This window comes from Danio rerio, chromosome 15, assembly GCF_052040795.2.
Source record: "Danio rerio strain M-AB ecotype USA chromosome 15, GRCz13ab, whole genome shotgun sequence".
Classification (NCBI taxonomy): Eukaryota; Metazoa; Chordata; class Actinopteri; order Cypriniformes; family Danionidae; genus Danio; species Danio rerio.
The window spans coordinates 15,522,501-15,542,167 of NC_141035.1; the positions used below are offsets into that span (position 1 = coordinate 15,522,501).

Here is a 19,667-nt window from a genome sequence, read left to right on the forward strand (position 1 = left end):
GAATTTGCCAAAAGGCATTTAAAGGACTCTTAGACCATGAGAATACAAAATTCTCTTGTCTGATGAGACTAAAATTGAACTTGAATGCCAAGATTTACCTTTGAAGAAAACCAGACACCGCTCATCTCCAGGCTAATACCATACCTACAGTGAAGCATGGTGATGGCAGCACCATGCTGTGGGGATGTTTTTCAGCAGCAGGAACTGGAAAACTAGTCAGGATAGAGGGAAAGATGAATGCAGCAATGTGAAGAGATATCCTGAATGAAAACCTGCTTCAGAGGGCTCTTGACTGCAATGACCTCAGACTGCGGTGACGGTTCATCTTCCAGCAGGACAATGACCCAAATCACACAGCAAAAATATCAATGGAGTTGCTTCACAACTATTCAGTGAATGTCCTTGAGTGGCCCAGCTGAAGCCCAGACTTAAATCCTATTGAACATTTCTGGAGAGATCTGAAAATTGCTGTACACCCTCGCTTCCCAACCAACCTGATAGAGCTTGAAAGGTACCGCAAAGAGGAATGGGCAAAAAATTCCAAGGATAGGTGTACCAAGCTTGTGACATCACATTCAAAAAGACTTGAGGCTGTAATTGCTGCCAAAGGTGCATCAACAAAACATTGAGCTAAGGCTGTGAATACTTCTGTACATGTGATTTCTCAGGTATTTAATATTTAATAAATTTGCAACAATTTCAAAAACTTTTTTTTTCAAATTATCATCATGGGGTATTATGTGTAGAATTTTGAGGACATACATGAGTTTACAAACTCTACATGATTTGTATAAATGTAAATAAATAAATGTAAATTGTGAACTGCACCAAAGATACAACAGTACAAAGATTTTCAATTAAAAATGGCAATGGATTTAATTTGGCACAGTGTAGGCAGTCGGGTGAGACCTTTTTCACTGAAAAAAAAAAAAAAAAAAAGAATTAATACATAAAATGAAAAACAACAGTGGTTGCCTAAAAGAATTTTAAACGTGGTTAGCTTATTTTCACACAAATAAAAATATTATTACATATAAAAAACTTATATGTTGATAATAAATTTGGCTCATTTAGTCAGTCAAAATCAAAATATGATCTTCAATCCTTGAGTTTTTCAGATATTTACAAATAGGGGATTTTACTAGTAAAAATTTTCCTGGTTTTGAAAATATATCCATACACCAGACACTTCAGAATATAATAAAACACAACCCAATAGGAAAAGGTACTGTCTCTTTTTTCTATAACCTATTATTAGATGAGGTTTATTCAAACACTGACAAAATTGGGAAAGAGTGGGAGAAAGAGCTAAATACAGAGATATCAGATAAGTTATGGGAATATTATCTTTCCAAAATTCATGATTGTTCTATCAACGCGAGACACAGACTGATTCAATTTAAAGTTGTCCACAGACTTCATTATTGATTGATTATCAACAATAAAAATAATACACATATAAAAAAATAAAATAACAAACATGGTTAGCTTATTTGAAGATTAATTACCATAAAAATGCTGTAATGACTTTTTTTTTTTGTTTGTTTGGGGTTAGGGCGAGGCAACAGTTTTAGATATGAATATAAAAAAATCTCAGAGCCCAACAGAGACACATCCTTTATTTCACTCTGGATATCAGCTCTCCTGCAATCATTCACCTCGGGTACAATTACGCCCATTAGTTCATGTTGCTATGACTATCCAAAACAGAGAGTGCATTATTCACATCCCATTATCAGGCATTTTATCTTAACAGTGGGCCTGTGGTTTGCTTCTCCGCATTGAACAATGATCTGAATTATATCAACACAATGGCGATCCACAAAAACAGCCACTTTTTGGAGCCCAAACAGATGCTTTGAGTGCATAATGCATTCAAATAACAGCAGCTCGCCAGGCATTTCCACTCTTTCCAAGTTTTCTGAATTTATCACAATAACACTGGTTGCGTCAGGCCTCATTTACTGCAGCTGTTGCCATTTTTTGCATACTTTTGCACACACACACACACACACACACACACACACATAGACTTTAAAGTATGTAAAAAGGTATATATTTTAGTTGTGGCTGTCCATGCTACATTAACTAAATAACAATTCACTTTAACAAAACAATATTCATTTTACAAATGTGATAAAAATTAGAAAGCAGCATGCAGCACAAAGACAGATTGCAACTTAAATTTAGGATTGCAGTGTCAAGGTACTTTTTTGGGATTGGAACATTATGCAGCTAAGCGAGGACAAACTAGGATCACAGCGTTATGTTAAAAATGAAGAGGGGCAAACGCTCCAAAAATAGTGAGTGTAATGGTTCAGCGATATACAGAGAGTGAAAGAAAGACGGGATATTGGGATTGAAGTGCAAGTGCATTGGAAGTAAATGAAGAGACGAGTAAAAAAATGTAAACGTAGCTTATTAAATAAGCGTACAAACTGGTGTTTTACTCCTGTAAGGATCATTTCAAAAATGTAGTGTCTCCAATTTAGACACTACACATGAAACATAAATACAATCAGGGCTTGACATTTACACCCTCCAACCGGCCAAATGTGTGTAGATTTTGTGTAGGGTTAGACAGGCACCGCCACTAGCCACTTTAGCTGGTTGAAAAAATAAATAATAATAAATTATAGTTTTCTTAAAATCAGGGTTCAACAATAAATATGGCCAAATATGCATGTACATGCGATCTTAGAATTGATTGTTTAAAACGCGTGCACACTCCCATTTCCTTGCGTGAAACAACCTAGAAATGCAACTGGCGTGATTGGTTCCCTTAAAAATAGACTAGAATTATTAGCCCCCTTTTGATTTTTTTTTCTTTTTTAAATATTTCCCAAATGGTGTTTAACAGCGCAAGGCAATCTTCACAGTATGTCTGATAATATTTTTTATTCTGCAAAAAATCTTATTTGTTTTATTTTGGCTAAAATAAAAGCAGTTTTTAATTTTTTAAAAACTGCTTTTGGGACAAAATTATTAGCCCCTTTAAGCTAATTATTTTTTTCGATAGTCTACAGACCAAACAATCGTTATACAATGACTTGCCTAATTACCCTAACCTGCCTAGTTCACCTTATTAACCTAGTTAAGCCTTTAAATGTCACTTTAAGCTGTATAGAAGTGTCTTGAAAAATATCAAGTAAAATATTATTTACTCTCATCATGGCAAATATAAAATAAATCAATTATTAGAAATATTTTTTTTTAAAACTAATAAGCTTAGAAATGTGCTGAAACAATCTTCCCTCCATTAAACAGAAATTGGGTAAAAAATAAAAAGGGGCACTCATAATTCAGGGGCGCTAATAAATATGTCTATGTTTTATATATATATAAAATATTTGCTCATACATAGCATTTATTGATTTCAAATTAGTAGCATAAGCTTGGTGCTTCAAGGTTTATACACATATTTTATTATGAGCCAAAACAAATCAGCTGACTGAACCGAGCAGATATATTTTCTTTTATTCCTAATCATGATTTAAGCACATCTTGATGTTTTTAACCAGTTATTTTCTATGGAACATCCTAAAATGCGTGTAAAATTGGGTGGATGGGAACAAAACTAATGATAGACAACAGAAACATTATTCTTTGAGCCAAAACAGATGTTCTGAGAACATAATGCATTCAGAAAACAGCAGTTTACCATTTCCACTGTTTCCGAGTCCACAGAATTTATCAAAGCCCCACTAGCTGCTGTAGGCCTCATTTACTGCAGATGCTCACTATAGCTGTAGTTTTCTGATTCACAACCTGAAGGATCTGGAGATAATGTCAGAATCCTGATGTCCTGATTTCCCGTCACTGAAGCATGTGCGTGTGTGATTTGCAGACTTGTTTCCAGTGTGATAACATTTGTTTTAGTGGTCTATAAAGTTCCAGAGGCTTTTATTAATGAGAGTAAATGAGCCAATATCAGTTAACCTGTCTGATTCACCAGGCCAGTTCTAGAGTAAGGTTTTTCATTTGTTTTGCTTGTGGTGATCGATAGAAGGAGCTCTGTATTGAGCTGAAGGTGTAAACATTTATTTCATAGCACTTGTAGCACAGGTTGAAAATGGTTTAAAAAATGTTAACAATTTCATATTTATGCACATATGATACTAAACATTAAAATATAATATTAAATAAATAGGGTTTTATAAAGAAGAAGAAAACAGTATATGTAACTCAATTTTTGCTTTAAAGATTTGTATCCTGTCATATGGTCTAGAATGAGAATTTCTTCAAATAATCACATAAACAAATACAAAAAGAAAAAAAGAAATAAGAAAGAAGCTACAGTGATATTTCCCTTTAACATACGCTTGCATAAATTAAAACCTATATACATAAAAAATAACAATGCAGATATGTCCCTACTAAATGAATCTACAAACAAACTAATCAAATTAATAAATTGAATAATTAAATAAATATTTAATTACTTAAAACATATGATGGCAATCCTTTGCTAAGGATAACAAACAAAACCAAGTAAAATATTAATTTCCTAAATAACTGAACAAATCAATGAATGAACGAATAAATAAACATAATGATTACAATACTTAAAAAAGTAAATTGTTTATTTTATGATTTACTGGATGTTTGAGTGAACAGATGGATGTTTAAATAAATAATTAATATTAATAGATGATGAATCATTAAATAATACTGCACCAATGCACCCCAGTGAACCCAGAAGTGTGTGTCTGACGGTTTTTGTGCAATTGAAGTGAGGGCACAAAGGCAGTGAGCTCAACTCCTCTCAATCAATCAATCAATCAATCAATCAATCAATCAATCAATCAATCACACAATTAATCACAAGCAAGCTAACAAGAATATCTATAGTTAAATAATGATTAGTTATTTAAAACTTGTTTCTCGGCTGGCTTGAGTTGGCATTTCTATGTGGAGTTTGCATGTTCTCCCTGTGTTTGCATGGGTTTCCTCTAGGTGCTCCGGTTTCTTCTACAAGTCCAAAGACATATAGGTATAGGTGAATTGGGTAAGCTAAATTGTCCGTAGTGTATGTGTGTAAATGAGTGTGTATGGATGTTTGCCAGTGATGGGTTGCAGCTGGAAGGCATCCGCTGAGTAAAACATAAGCTGGATAAGTTGGCAGTTCATTCCGCTGTGGTGACCCCAGATTAATAAAGGGACTACGCCGAAAGGAAAATTAATGAAAGAATGATACTCTATCCAATAAATAATTTATTTCCTAATTAGTTGAACAAACAAAAAGAACTATCCTTTACAATGCAAATCATCGATCTCCTAGTTAATGAATCAATGAATTAATACATTCATAATATAAACAAACAACATGGTTTATTTCATAACTGAATGAACGAGTGAATGAACAAATGATTAAAGAAACAAGCAAAGAACAATACTTTATAAAGTAAAAAAAAAATTAAGTATATATATATATATATATATATATATATATGTAAATAAATAAATAAATAAATATCCCCAACCCAGAATGAGTGAGCAAAGTAATAAATGAACGCATAAACAAGCGCACAATGAGAACAATCCTTTCAATGCAAATTGTTTATCCCATAATTAATTAACTGAGTAAATGAATGAAAGAGTGAAAACTTTAAAAAAGCAATCAGAAAACAAGCAGATAACATTATTTTAATAAGTAAATCATACATTCGGTAAATGAATGGATGGATCAAAGTGAATGAGAAAATTAAATAATTAATGAATTAAATGATTAATAAACTCAAAAGAATACTTATTCAATAGGATTTTTTTATTTCATTAATTAACTCACTTTATGAATGCGTTAGTAAACAAACATATATAAAAATGAATGAATGAATGAATGAATGAATGAATGAATGAATGAATGAATGAATGAATGAATGAATGAATGAATGAATGAATGAATGAATGAATGAATGAATGAACAAATGAACAAACATGGAATCCATCCATTCATTTATCCATCCGTCAACAAACTGCAGTGGCAATAAAACTAATTTGAGCAAACACATAAATGAATACATATTGATAGATCAATGTGCAGTTGTTTATGTGCCTACATTGACTGCCTAATATTAATATTTTCTGTGAATACATATTTGATAGTCTGTTAATTTATATGAAAAAAAATATATATATACATACATATACACATTCATAAATCTATTCAAATGCTGACTGAAGAAGTAATTCTTGGGTTATTACACATTTTACAAGTCCTGCACTGCGGGAGACTGCTGTCACACTAAACTGTTCTGACATGTTGCTGCCAACACTTATAGTTTCATATGCTAATGTCCACACACATAAGTCTAGCTTTACCCTACATTATGCTTATTAGTGCTGAAAATCTCTATACTTTTGGTAAAGGTCACACTGCAGGATGCTGAATAAATGAACATGGGAGCAGGTGCACATAAACATTGCACATTTAAATGATTGTAGGAGGTAAAACTTGAGCTCCTTTTTAAATCGAAGCATCTTTACTTCCTGTTGGGATCCTGATTAGCTAAATTATGCTAAGAGAGCTGATAGATTGCCTGATTAAAAAATGTTGTTTTTCATTTTATATCCATCAGTACCTAGTAAAATGTTTTATGTCTAAGGTTAAAACATCATTTTCTGTGCTATGTTAAGCTTTTGATATCACATTAAGCTAAATGAAAATGGCCAATATTTATTTTGTAGAAACCAAAAACAAATATATTAATATAAATATATTATAATACATTAATAATGTAACAGGTGTGGGACAATGAAACTTAAATGCCTGATTTTAGACCACACTAATTAGTTTACTTTTTTGATAGAGCACTTGTACTTTTACTTAAGTCTGGGTCTCTAGTACTTTATACATCTCTGCTAATTAGATTTGTTTTCATTTCATATATGGATATCTATGGTTGTTACCAACATCTGGTGAACATTTAGGGCCCTATCATACATCCGGCGCAATGTGGTGCAAGGCGCAACACAATTGTTATTTGCTACTTTCAGCTCAGCGCAAGGGTCATTTTGAGGCATTGCGCCACACTGTTTAAATAGTAAATGCATTTGCGCTCATATGTGTACCAATAGACGTTCTGGTTTAAAAAAGCAGGCGTGTTTTGGTGCGTTGTTATTTTGAGAAACTGTAAATAGTCTGTTCTTTAGACCAGAACAAAGTCGGTCTCGGCTTACACACTACACACAAGCTGTAGAGCAATACGCAAATATCTTTACATATGAAAAATATATAATATATTAATGATATATATAATATATATATAATAATGATATACATAGGACATAAATATAAATTATTAAAATATTACAAAACATATTAATTTCTAGCCTCCATGAATTTAAAAACTGCTTTTCTGGGGGCTTTTTCAGTTCATTCAATTTGCTTTTGTATAATGTTATTATTATTAGCAGTATTATTTATTATATCCATATTTATATTTGTTTTATTTTAAAGGTTTAAAACAAGCTTAGATTTGTCCACCTGTCAGGTTTTAGACCATTTGGGGCATAGCAGGTGATTTGGAAATAACTCAGTATTTTGACCACACTTCAATATTATTGTTCATTTATTCGTTTGCTGGAAATAAGAACTGAATTTAGAAATAGTTTTGAAACAAATCTTTGTGCTTAACCAACAAAATTAATTATTTCTAGGTTAATTGATGTCTGTGCGTAAAGGTTTCCCTATCCACTAGAGGAAAAGCGAAAGTGAACTTACTTTACGTCTTGTAAATAGCGAATGCGCTTATGTCGCGACGCAGCTGGCTCTTAAAGGTAATGGGAACTGAGACTCTGATTGGTTTATTCTCAAAACACACCTATAACTCATTAAGAAAATAAACTCAACCCTTTTAGACCATGCGCCACGGCGCAAAGCAGATTTTCCCATCCTTTTATTAGAAAATATGGATTATGACACGCCCTGAATGCGTTTGCGCCCTGCGCTTTCCATTTTGCGCATGGACCATCAAAATAGAGCCCAAAAAGTCAACAGCATTCTTAGAAATATGTTTTCTCAAAACAAAGGTGTGTTGAATATTTATTTCCCCACTGTATATTCAGTCAGTCAGTCAGTGTCACAATTCAGCCCTGCTTTGTGTTTCCCGCCACCGTTAATTAACTAGTTAATTGTGTCTTTCTCAATGGCCATTTAGTTTATTAGAATTTAGGAACAATAACTTTAAAAAAATATATATTTGTATTTATTTTCATGTATTCAGCTGAAAAGCAGCAGCGAGTAATTTAGTTAGCATTAGTTCTAGTAAGTAAAGTGCTAAATAAAAACATATACTATTTAAAACTATAGTTTTTATATACTATATCAAAGTATTTTCTTAGTAACTTGCTAAAATTAAATAAGTTTTAAAATGTCTATTTACAAAGTTTTGTTGATAGCTCAGGCAAAGGCTTCAATTCTGTCCATTTCTAAATGTCAGTAAAGGTAACTTTAAAACTCCAAACCCAGCCATAAAAAGGTAAAGCTGGGTCAAACAAGCAAACAACGAAAAGTGGCAGCTTGGTTTGATGACCCAATGTGAATTACAGAGGGCAGTCTTAAAGAGCTCTTTATTACGCAAAGTGCGGCAGGAAGAGAAAACACACAAACAACAACACATACAGAAACACGTAATTGGCCGTGACCTTTTGAGCAAGGCTCCTGCAGAACTGGGCAGCTCTTCAAAAGAGTGTTTTGATGGAGACAGGAAAAGCGGCACCATACTCTCAGAGACAGGCCTCTATTCAGCGCCACTGCATGCAGCTGTCCCTCTAGGCCACTTTCTTTGATGTGATAAGAAAAATTATTTAAAGATATATGCTGCCTTTTTGAAGATAGCTTTCTTTGCGGATTTGGAAATATTACCGTTGCTTTTCTCAGTGACTGTAAGATTGTGTAATAGTCTGGGTCTGATCATAGGCAGGGTTTATAAGGGGATGCAGGGAGTGCTCCTAGTGGCCAGAGTTGAGATGTTAGTATTGAAGTGGGAAAATCAAATGAATGAAACTATAAATTAATAAATTAATACAGTAGCATTTGTAATCAATTTAATTAGTATTTCTCCACCAAAAAAGTATTGAGGATGAAGGAATGCTATATATAATATTGAGGATGATGTATAAACGTACATGTTTACTTTTATTTTTTTATTTTTTTTAGCTTTTGTTAAAAAACCTACCAAAATACTATATTAATGGCAGCTTTTCTTTTTTTTTTTAGCAATTTAATAACTTACACAACACTGGTCATGACGCAAAAACTTAGTGGCCTCACAACCACACTGTTCACCCTGTTGAAAATGTTCACCCTGACTTGAGTTTTCAGAAAGTTTTGGTTACAATCAGCTGTAACTGCGTTTTTGTGTGGACAAATGGCCAAACTGATGAAAACACCTGTGTTGGTATGGATCCAGGCTGAGATCTTGTACACACAGAAACATGGTTAGCTGTATATTATGGAATTAGATTTGTGCCAAATTGAACGAACAAAACCAATCAGAAAAGATTGCAGGTAAACCTCCCGCCCATGGGAGATTTGTGCCAAACTGACAAATGTAAATTTGTGAAGCGCAAACAAAATCTTGTTAAGCAAAAATGAATACACCGGCATTGCATTTTAGGCCAGGCGTACAATTTCAGCAAGGTATTGACTTCTACTCTAAAGGCAATGCTCAAAGTTTTTGTGCTCACACTACCTACGAAATCAGCACAGAAAAAACGCATCTTCTAGTTTGTTTTTGTCTATGGTAAAGCAGTAAATGGTGTATTTATGCCACCCAATTAGAATTAGAAGCCTATTGAAAATAAAAAAATGAAAAACCACACCAAATATTTTGTGAACAGAATACACATACACATTTAATTGTTCATGTGCGTTCTGGAATATATTCAATAATATTGCACCAATGCTCCACAGGGAACATGGAAGTGTGTGTCTGATGGTTTTCACGCATCCAATTCCCTCACTTTAGCCAAGCTAAATGTTTGACATGCCAGAAAACCTTCCGATCAACCAATTGCCGATTTGGAAAGTTCAATTTTTATTATTAAATATTAAATATATATATTGTTTTGTTCAATTGCTATTTTATTAATTGTTTTATGAGGGAATACAAGTTTGGACAAGGGAAAGCTCTGACTTTGTGTGGATGTCCACTGAATAACCAAGAGAGACACCTATGATGATGAAGGTAGAGCTATCGCATCTGGCCCAAGGTTGGAGAAAACTGTCAGACCTTGCTTGGAGTGCATGCTATTGATTATGGTGTCGTCAAGAAAAAGCGGAGGAGTGTCATCTCATCAGCTTCTCAACAGAGGCAGCTTTATTCTGGCCGTGGAAATCTGTTCAAAAAGTCTACCAACTGATCCTCCAGGTGACCTCCTAGTCACTTGCTGGCTCTGTCCATTCCTCTCCTACTCCACCATGTTGAACAGCTCTTGAGCTATCCCCTTACTGTGGACTGCCTCCACCTCTCTGGCTCTCTGTAAAGTCTCCTCTTTAACAGCTCTGTAAGACCGATCCCCAGGCTTCACCACAGAGCTCAAGATCTGACTCCAACTTGCCCAGTCAGTTCATCTGCTTCATTTTGGGTCTGTGCACCCTTTGCCCTGCCACATATCGTTAACTATACCTAGACATGTCCCATCACTTGCTTAATCAAAGGCATTAGCAAGTTAATCAATGTTTGAGGGCTACTGAAAGGCTGCTGGCAGATGAGTTTTTATCAAGGTTGGATCAAAAATCCGCCGGACAATGGCTCTCTAGTAGAGCTGAATGATTAATTGAAATGCAAATTTCTGATTGTCATGTCATCTTGTCAGTGAAGCACAGTTGTGTGATCCATAGTAAATATCCTCTGAAATGCCAGAGGCCACTCTCATGTTAAAAATTCAAACATCCATGAAGAACGAAACCAAAACTATTCCTTACTATTCTATTCTTTATCTATTTATATAGCAATTCCAACATTATGGATGTGACATTTGCAGTAAAAACTCAAAACATAAATTCACATATGAGGTATATGTTAAGATTATATTGAAACATTTGTTTATAGAGTTATAAGATCAGAAAAAATATCAATCTGTACTTTTTTTTATTTTAAATAAGGGAAATAAACATGCAATATGGATTGACCAAAAGTATGAGCGTTTACAGTATAAGTCATACTTTTTAAAACATTAAAAATAATGCTAATCAAAAGGATCAGAGTTGGCTATAGAACAAAAAAGATTGATTATTTTATTTAAAGGGTCACGAAACACCAAAACACATTTTTTGAGCTGTTTACAGTCGTATATGTGTCCCACACTGCTAAAAACACTATTAGGACACCTATATTTCACTAAAAAGTGTAAATTGGTTGTTTTTGCGTTATTTCAAGCAAATTCGTACTTCTTGTTTGAAACTAATTTTTGAAGCTGCGTCACGGTCATGACATAATAGCGTTGTATTCCAGTGTGCAGACTGGGCATCTGTGCCAGAGTGAGTCTTATTACGTCTTACAGTGTGATGCATTAATGCATGAGTAAGGCTTGGTTCAAACCAATCAGTGCGCTCTATTGTGCAACTTCATTAATATTCATTAGTGTCACCGTGTTTACACCACAGAGACGCCACGTTGTGTTGGCAAAACAAGCGTGAAGTGTTGCTTTCATAGGTTTCTGCCATTAAGTTTTGTTTTCATTTTCTCTCTGTGAGAGCTCATCTGGATCACGTGTGGATTAACAGTGTACGCGACGCTCGACAACAATAACTTACGTGTCTAAGGGGGATTATTGTTTACCTGAGAGCTGTTCTCATCTGCAAACGCTGAAATCCGGATTCGCTTGTAGTCTTCTCTTCATAAAGACGCGGCTCTAGTTGCTGGGGGTTGTCCTGTCTCTACAGATTTGGTAAGTGAGCGACCAGTGCTCTTTGTTTATTCAGTTTGTTCGTATCAAATTAAGTTAACTATTGCACTGAGTGCAAACATGTTAGCACCGCATTTTGTGACCGGAATAACACACGCGGCTTTCTGACGCTACCTGCCGTGTGCATCTAAGTTTCCAGGAAATGCGAAGTTTTTTTTTCTCTCATTCGCCGTGCGGTATCAAAAATTGCATGAAAAATACACGCTTAGAGCAGTTCCTCGAATCAAATATCTCGTTTGTCGCGAGGGGCATGAATGAATTCCCTGAATGAAAGAGCAAAACTGCAGTTAAAGTCCAACATTTAATAATTTGGCAAATAATTCGACTACAGATGTCCATGTAGGTTAAACACCATCAATTCCTCTTGTGTGTATTTTGACTAAAACTCGCGTGTGCCCAAATAGACACTCCCACACCCTCCTACTTCAGTTCCTCCGACCCTCCCCCTAAACAGCTAGACACGCCCACTTTTCTGACTTTTTCCAAAGTAGAGGTGTGAAAACACCCTGCTGAAACGAAGGGGTTTCATGGCCCTTTAACTTTTTTATGCATTTATGAGGAAAAAGCCCTGTTATGGATGTGACATCTCTCCGTTATGGATGTGACATTTACACTTCTGTGACTTCGGTAAATGAAATACAGTAGTTTGAAAACACTGACCAATTTGACATTAATTTTAAAACCAATTTGATAGTAATTTTGAACAACTGACATTTTTAAGTATTTGTAAATACTTGCTTATGCAAAAATGTAGAAATGGTTTCGCTATTTTGTTGTAAAATAAATAAATTTCTTTTCATGGCAAGTTTGACATTTGCATGGAATTGCTCATATGAAGAGTTTCGATGCAAAACGAGATATATCCATTTTGAAAAATGTTGGTTGTTTGACATTATTATTTAAGACATCAACAGTCAAGTTAATTCACAATTTTTGTAGAATAAACTATTACTTGAGCTCAGTGAAGGCCAGGAACACAATATTTTCAAGTCTAGAATAATTTTTTTTTTAATTTTATGCCCATAAATAGTTCATAAATAAGTCAAAAACCAAGCCAAAATGCAACATGTTAATCTTAACATTGTCAAACATCTTAAATTAGTTTAAAAACTATACATCATAAATATATGGAATAGTATATACAAATATTTATTAATAATAATACGATTCTGAGTTAGTTTTGGCCAGAACGTCCACAACACAACATAACATAACTTTTTTTTAATTAACTAATTAATTATTTTATTTATTTTTTAATTTTTTTTTGCAAACACTATAAATCCACCTTATGCTATATTTTACTACAGTAAAACCATTAAGAAAAGCTAGTTAATCAATGTTTTGTTTGATAAGTAAGATTAAGTTAGTTAGATAAACAACTTGTAGCTTGTTACAGAAAGAGTGGAGGGTGGCTCCTTCACACCGCTGTTGAAAACCAAACCTGTATGATCAGAGCGGGCGGAGCCGTGGTGTCAGAGTCCGCAACACAAGCTCGCCTCGCCCCTTCATATTTAAAGAATTATTTCACTGTAATAATAATAATAGCCTACTAAAAGCTTATTTATTGAATGTTGTGAAAAGCAAAACATTTTATTTTTCTCCATAACAACTTGTGGCCGGCCTTTATGTTCCCTTATAATAAATCAACAACACGAATTAGGGTGAGGTTAGGCTATAAATAATAGGTGCTTCCGCATAAATAAATCTTCATGTAAGAAATTATTTTAAAAATAAACGTACAAAGGACACTTAGAAATCGCCTTGCAGACAGGTGATGTGATGGGGAGGAGAGCAGGAAAAAAGAGTGTTCCCTGGCCTTCCTTTTGACATTAGCGGAGACTCGTTTCCTGCTGCATTTGTGTATTGTTGACAGATGCAGAAGTATTTTGTTCTGGTCCACTTTTGTAGCGTTTTTATACATTTTTGTGAAGTTGAAGGCTAAATCTTCTATCGCTAAATCTATGAGCACTTCACCGGCGGCTACTCTCTTCCCAGGGGATGAGCTCGAGCAGCATCCTGAGCGTTCTATAACTGTTATATTGCACTTAGTAAAGAAACTGGTCCAGCGGATATCGCGTTTTGTGAAAAAATACATTTTGTAGTAGGCCTAAACTGTACATTTTTAAATGTTGTTAATGGCAGCAATTCACACATAAAATAAGGTACATCTAAACAGTGATTTCCAATAATAAAATCTAAATGTCAAAAAATGGCATTTATCACGCTGAGGTCAGAATTTTTAGCCCCCATTTAATGTTTTTTTGTCTTTTTTTAAATATTTCCCAAATTATTTTAAACAGAGCAAGGTAATGTTCACAGTAGATCTGATAATATTTTTTTCTTCTGGAGAAAGTCTTATTTGTTTTATTTCGGCTAGAATAAAAGCAGTTTTTAGTCTTTTAAAAACCATTTTAGGGTCAAAATTATTAGCCCCTTTAAGCTGTTTAATTTTTCGATAGTCTACAAAACAATATATATATATATAATCTACAGAACAACGTCTTTCGATAGTCTACAGAAACAAATATATATTCAGCTTGAACAAGCTCTGCATGTAACATTGAAACATCATAACATTACAAAGAGAACAGCCAATTCTTAATCCAAAAAGAGAGCATTACATTTATTTAAGTTTGCTTATAACTATTTAAGAAAGAAAAAAAAATGTCTTCAAAGAAAAAATAAATAAATAAAAATAAATATGACAATTGAATTGAAACTGCTTTTTGTTCAGAGCCACAGAAAACTAGATGCAAAACATAATAGTTCACAATGCTTCATTCATTGACAACACTTTCACTTTCATTCACAGTCTGCATTTGCAGAACACAAGCCACGAGTGACATACAATTATGTTGTAGTCAGTGTCCATGTATCACATTAATGCAACCCTGTATGCATTGTTTAGTTCTGTAGGGATTCTAAAGCTGGTCTCAGACAAGACAAGAAGAGCAGTGCTGTGCTGCATCTTTAAAAACTTTACTTTTCTCTATCTTTTTCTAAATTAAGCAGACTTGACATCATACATTATGTACATGGGTCTGTCAATACCTGCTGTTCTTCTATTGCTAGCTTGCGCCCATGCACATTTTCATTATTTTTAACACAATCAATTCTAAAATTTTGAGTATCATCTTAAAATTGCTATAGAAAGAATCACAATGCATCAATAAAAACAAACTCTGTTTTTGGAGTAAACTTTCAGGCCACTGCTTCTGCTTGCACCTCAGCCCTTCGATCCTTCAGCTCCACTGGGTTGTTCCAACCTTCTGATTCTGCTTTGATCCGTATTATTACCTCTTGTTTTGCCCTAGTCTGCCACACTGTCACTTCGGTAACTAAAAGCCAGCAGAGTCACCTCACATATATAAACAAGCATACAGTGTCACACTGGATTGACATCCATACAGTTTTTCTGGGACCTTCACTGTCAACAGGTACACCTCAGTCATTTTATGTCCACCAGGTCCCCCAAAGAGCCCTATCAATCCTTCAACTCCTGTGTCTTTTCATTTTCAAACTCTTGTCTTCTTCTAGTGTCATTCCTTGCTCCTTTCACCAATGTAAACTTGATTTTACTCCAAAAAATATTTTACTAAAAGGTTACTTAAGGTGAAAAAGGCCTTTATTGATGAATTTCTATAAAGTTCCAAAATATGAGGCAGATTTAATTAACACTCTAAATATTCTTCTCTACTGAATGCTCTGTGAATGTGATAGTCTGTACTGTAGGTTTATTAGCAGCTGCATTCAATTATTGCCAAACCTTACACTCCAGGCGTTGAACATATATTCCCAAAAGTGTTAACTTGGCAAATATTTCCATATGTAGCTTTTAAATATGTAACATTTTACAAATTCCTTCCCTGTGGCCTTGGAAAAAAAAATAAAAATCTAAAGCACACTTTTGAAGATTTGCAATGCAATGTGGTAATGCAAATGGACTCCGACTGCCTGAAATATGGTTATTTTGGTTGTTTGGGAGTGATACTGCACATCCTATTTACTGCACATTGTGCATGCCCTCGTTTTTTTGTCATTGATGTCTAACTTGTTCCTTCAGCTCTGAATAGCAAAATAAAACAGGGGCCTATTTAAACTCGAAAGAAACCTAAAACTGCCACTGAACACCAGATTCACAATTTGACAACATGAGCTCCAAATAAAACTCAGCAAAATCATATTTAGAAAGAATGTTTGCCAGGAACACTGCAGCTGTCACATCGCATCCCGTCTTCCAGATTCACTTATTGTTGCGATTATACAATTACATAAGGCTTTAACGTCCAATCTTTTTAACTAAATGACCAATAATGTGACAGAGTGCTTTGCAGATCAATCATCATTAACAAATCTGATACATAATGCATGAAATAGTGAAATAAAGCAGATTTGACATATTATATCACATTTTGTGCATACAACGTGAAGGCTTGCTTTGCGGAACAGCATGTGTTAAGTATATTAATGCAGCATGAACATAGGCATGATGATGTATAGTTTTAGCATTGAAAGCTAAAGAGTTTGAGTCATGCGTTTGCTCAGCCATTAAACAAGGAGGTCAAACTTCATTGCTCACACAAACACACAAATAAGATCTTATCAGCTCTTGAGACAGTAATTCAACACTCGACAGCCCACACTGATTTAAACCCTGAACACTCTCTCTTCCAGCGCTGTAATCTTTCCCTGAACAACAGTTAAATCACTGATGTTTACAGGCATGTAAACAGAGCATTGCATCATCAGAGGAGGTGTGCCACAACTTCTAAAGACATTTATTTTGCAATACAGTGTGTTTAGACCTTTAAAAAAAAGCACAACTATTTAAAAAAAAGAAGTAAATAAAAGTAAATAAATAATGGCCTAATTTATGTGGACCAAAAACATCACTTCTAATATGCTCGCTGTCATATTTGTGTCCAATATGGTCACACTCACAACCACAACGCATTTAAATATGGGTTGGGTGACGCTGATCAATTTGGCATTGTGCAATGTCTAATGCGAAACATCACAATGGATGATGGCATTGTCGTCGTAGACGGGATGGGGTAATTGTTAAATGTTAATTAATTCATAACAAATTAATTAATTGTAGCCCACCCTTTTCTCTACCTGACCCACATGGTCTTTGCCTTATCTATAATCAAACCATAAAAGTTACACACAAATTACCACCCGTCAATCACTTTTTTTTTTTTTCTGCGGGACTCTGGCATGAATATAGGCACAGTGATGTTGGTCATTCTAATGGCTTTTCCCACAGCTGTTGAAGGGGACTTTGTTTGGAGTTCACTGTAATTTGTATTGTGATTGATGAAAACTTCCTTATTTTATTATTATTATGAGGGAAATAACAACATGTAAAGATGCTACGGCTTTTCACTGCAAAATCCTCAACGCGTGGGCGAATTTAGGAGACATTTATGCAGAATGCATCTTTGCACCTAAAAACGCCAAACGCAGCACTCAGGAATAAATAAACAGTTGTTATGTGAACTTGCTGAAGTAAAAAAAAGCCCACAATGCTTGCCCCACGTTTGTGCTCCTCTTATTGACTTAATGAACGAGAATGATTGGTTAAAATCAGCTGTCAATCACTCAGTCAATGCCTTCTGCCTTCAGATGACACGAGCTACAACCGCGAAAATGTGAAGCGCTGAAGATGAGAGAATGAAAATAGCACTGACATATTTTGTTTTAGAAAACACCTACAGTTACTAATAAAGGCACATCCTTTTAGTGATCATGTGCTGAATGCTAATGCACCATTTACACTTTTCCAAGAGTGGATAAAAGGCTTCCAGTGGCTTCAAGTCTTTTATAAAAATGATTAAAGCTATTCTCTGTAAAGTCTGGGGGACGAGGTTTGCAGGTAATAGTGTTTGCCACTGAATATACACATTTTAAGCGTGAGAGGTACTGTATAATCCTCTATTTAATCCTCACAATGCTGTCAGCTGTGCAGGCGGGAGCTATATGTAAAATTTAACACAGCTCATAAAAAGATCTTTATTGCTATTAAGATGACATGCAAATAATAAGTTATATATAAATATAAATGTGGGACGGGGCGATGGATCACAATGCCGGGTCGGCATTGTGAAGTTTGTCGGCTATTGACGATGGACAATGGTATCGTCTATTGGCCCAACCCTAATTTAAATAAAACTAAATGCAATTGATATTTTGCTAAAGATTAACCAAATACTTGTTATGATGCTTCTTGATACCTCAAACTGTGTTTTGTTCCTTCAAATCTGTGACATGTCTGTCTCAACTTTCGTTTCTGTACATTTATTCAAGGCTTCACTACTATTTGTCATGGCCATGAACTTAAGGACATCCAGCCTATTACCGGGGATCAGAAAACTCAAAAACAACAGTAGAGAAAATACATTCTGGTGATCTGCTGAACCATAGAGTGTAGTATTATCCTTCAACACTGGTGAAATATACATCTAAGTTGTTAACAATCCATTCCAAACAGCAGAGAGGCTCTCAGGGCATTTACAGTTAAGACTATCATTACTACACATCGGGACGTGTTTATCATTCCAAGTGTATTTGAAGATGAAGTGTACCTGATCACAGAAAATGGTCTGTTTTCATTGAGTGGTACAATACGTTACGGGTCACCTTTTTTAGGCTTGTGTTTCCTCTGTCAAAAGTGTACCAATAGTACGCGCTAGTGATGTTTATCTGTAAACTAATAGCATTCATCTGTGTGTCTTGCTCCGTTTTTTGGTACCATTTTGCTGTGTTTTGCAAAAGATAACCAAAATGTTGTACAGTCCGGTTTACTTTTTGGTGCCATGGTAACAGCCATAAAAGTGTAACAAACCGTAACACACCATACCACTCCATAGAAACATGCCAATAGTATTTTTAGACCATTTAAATATAACATCACTATTTTTAAAAAATGTAAAAAAATGAAAAAAAAAAATTTAAATAAATAAATGCTTCCAATCTGTGCATGTCCTTGAATATGTTTACTCCTGGGGTCCGTTCTTCGTACGTGGATTACTCAGTTAGCTGGATTTGGATATTGACGATTTGACATGATCCAGGATCGTTTCGTTCTTCAAAGCTGATCCGAGAGTTGTTGTCATAGCAACAGTTCTGCTAGATCAAACCTGATCGGGAGCAGGTTCAATTCATATAAACAGGATTAGATTGGCTTAGTTCAAGCAAAGATGAAAAGTATGTTCCGAATTCTGATATTTTCTTACAGTAGTAGTTATATAAACTTAGGGAAATGGTACATATTTTTTAACTATATATATAAAGTTATAGCCATTAATAAAATAAATTAAGTTATACATTTTAATAAAACAATCTACAAAGATTGGTGGTGCAAAGAGAAAGCTTATTGATATGAACTTTTTAGATTGCTTTAGTACAAATTGTGTATAATAGAAATGCACAATATGTGACTTTTTTAAAGCAATAATACATTTCAGCAGTCATAAACATGTTTTGATAGTTAATATGCCGGTGATTTGATGCTTCACAAAAGTTGCAGACGCCTTTACCAATATGAAAACACTTTTGTAAACAACCTGTTATTCTTTACACCGATTAAAAAATGGCTACTATAATAAAGAAAATCTTTTCTAAATGTGGAGCTAAATACATTGATTTGCATTAAAATACATGATGAATACACTTGACACATGAAAGTGGAAAGCCTGCAGCTCACAACAAATGTGGAAGGTTATTGCGTGTCATATTTAACAAGCCGTTTA

General features: G+C 34.5%; 1 protein-coding gene across 2 annotated transcripts in view; it reads right to left on the minus strand.

The window, feature by feature from the left end:
* zgc:172282 overlaps positions 1 to 19,667 on the minus strand; it is a 269,591-nt gene that overhangs the window by 117,343 nt on the left and 132,581 nt on the right.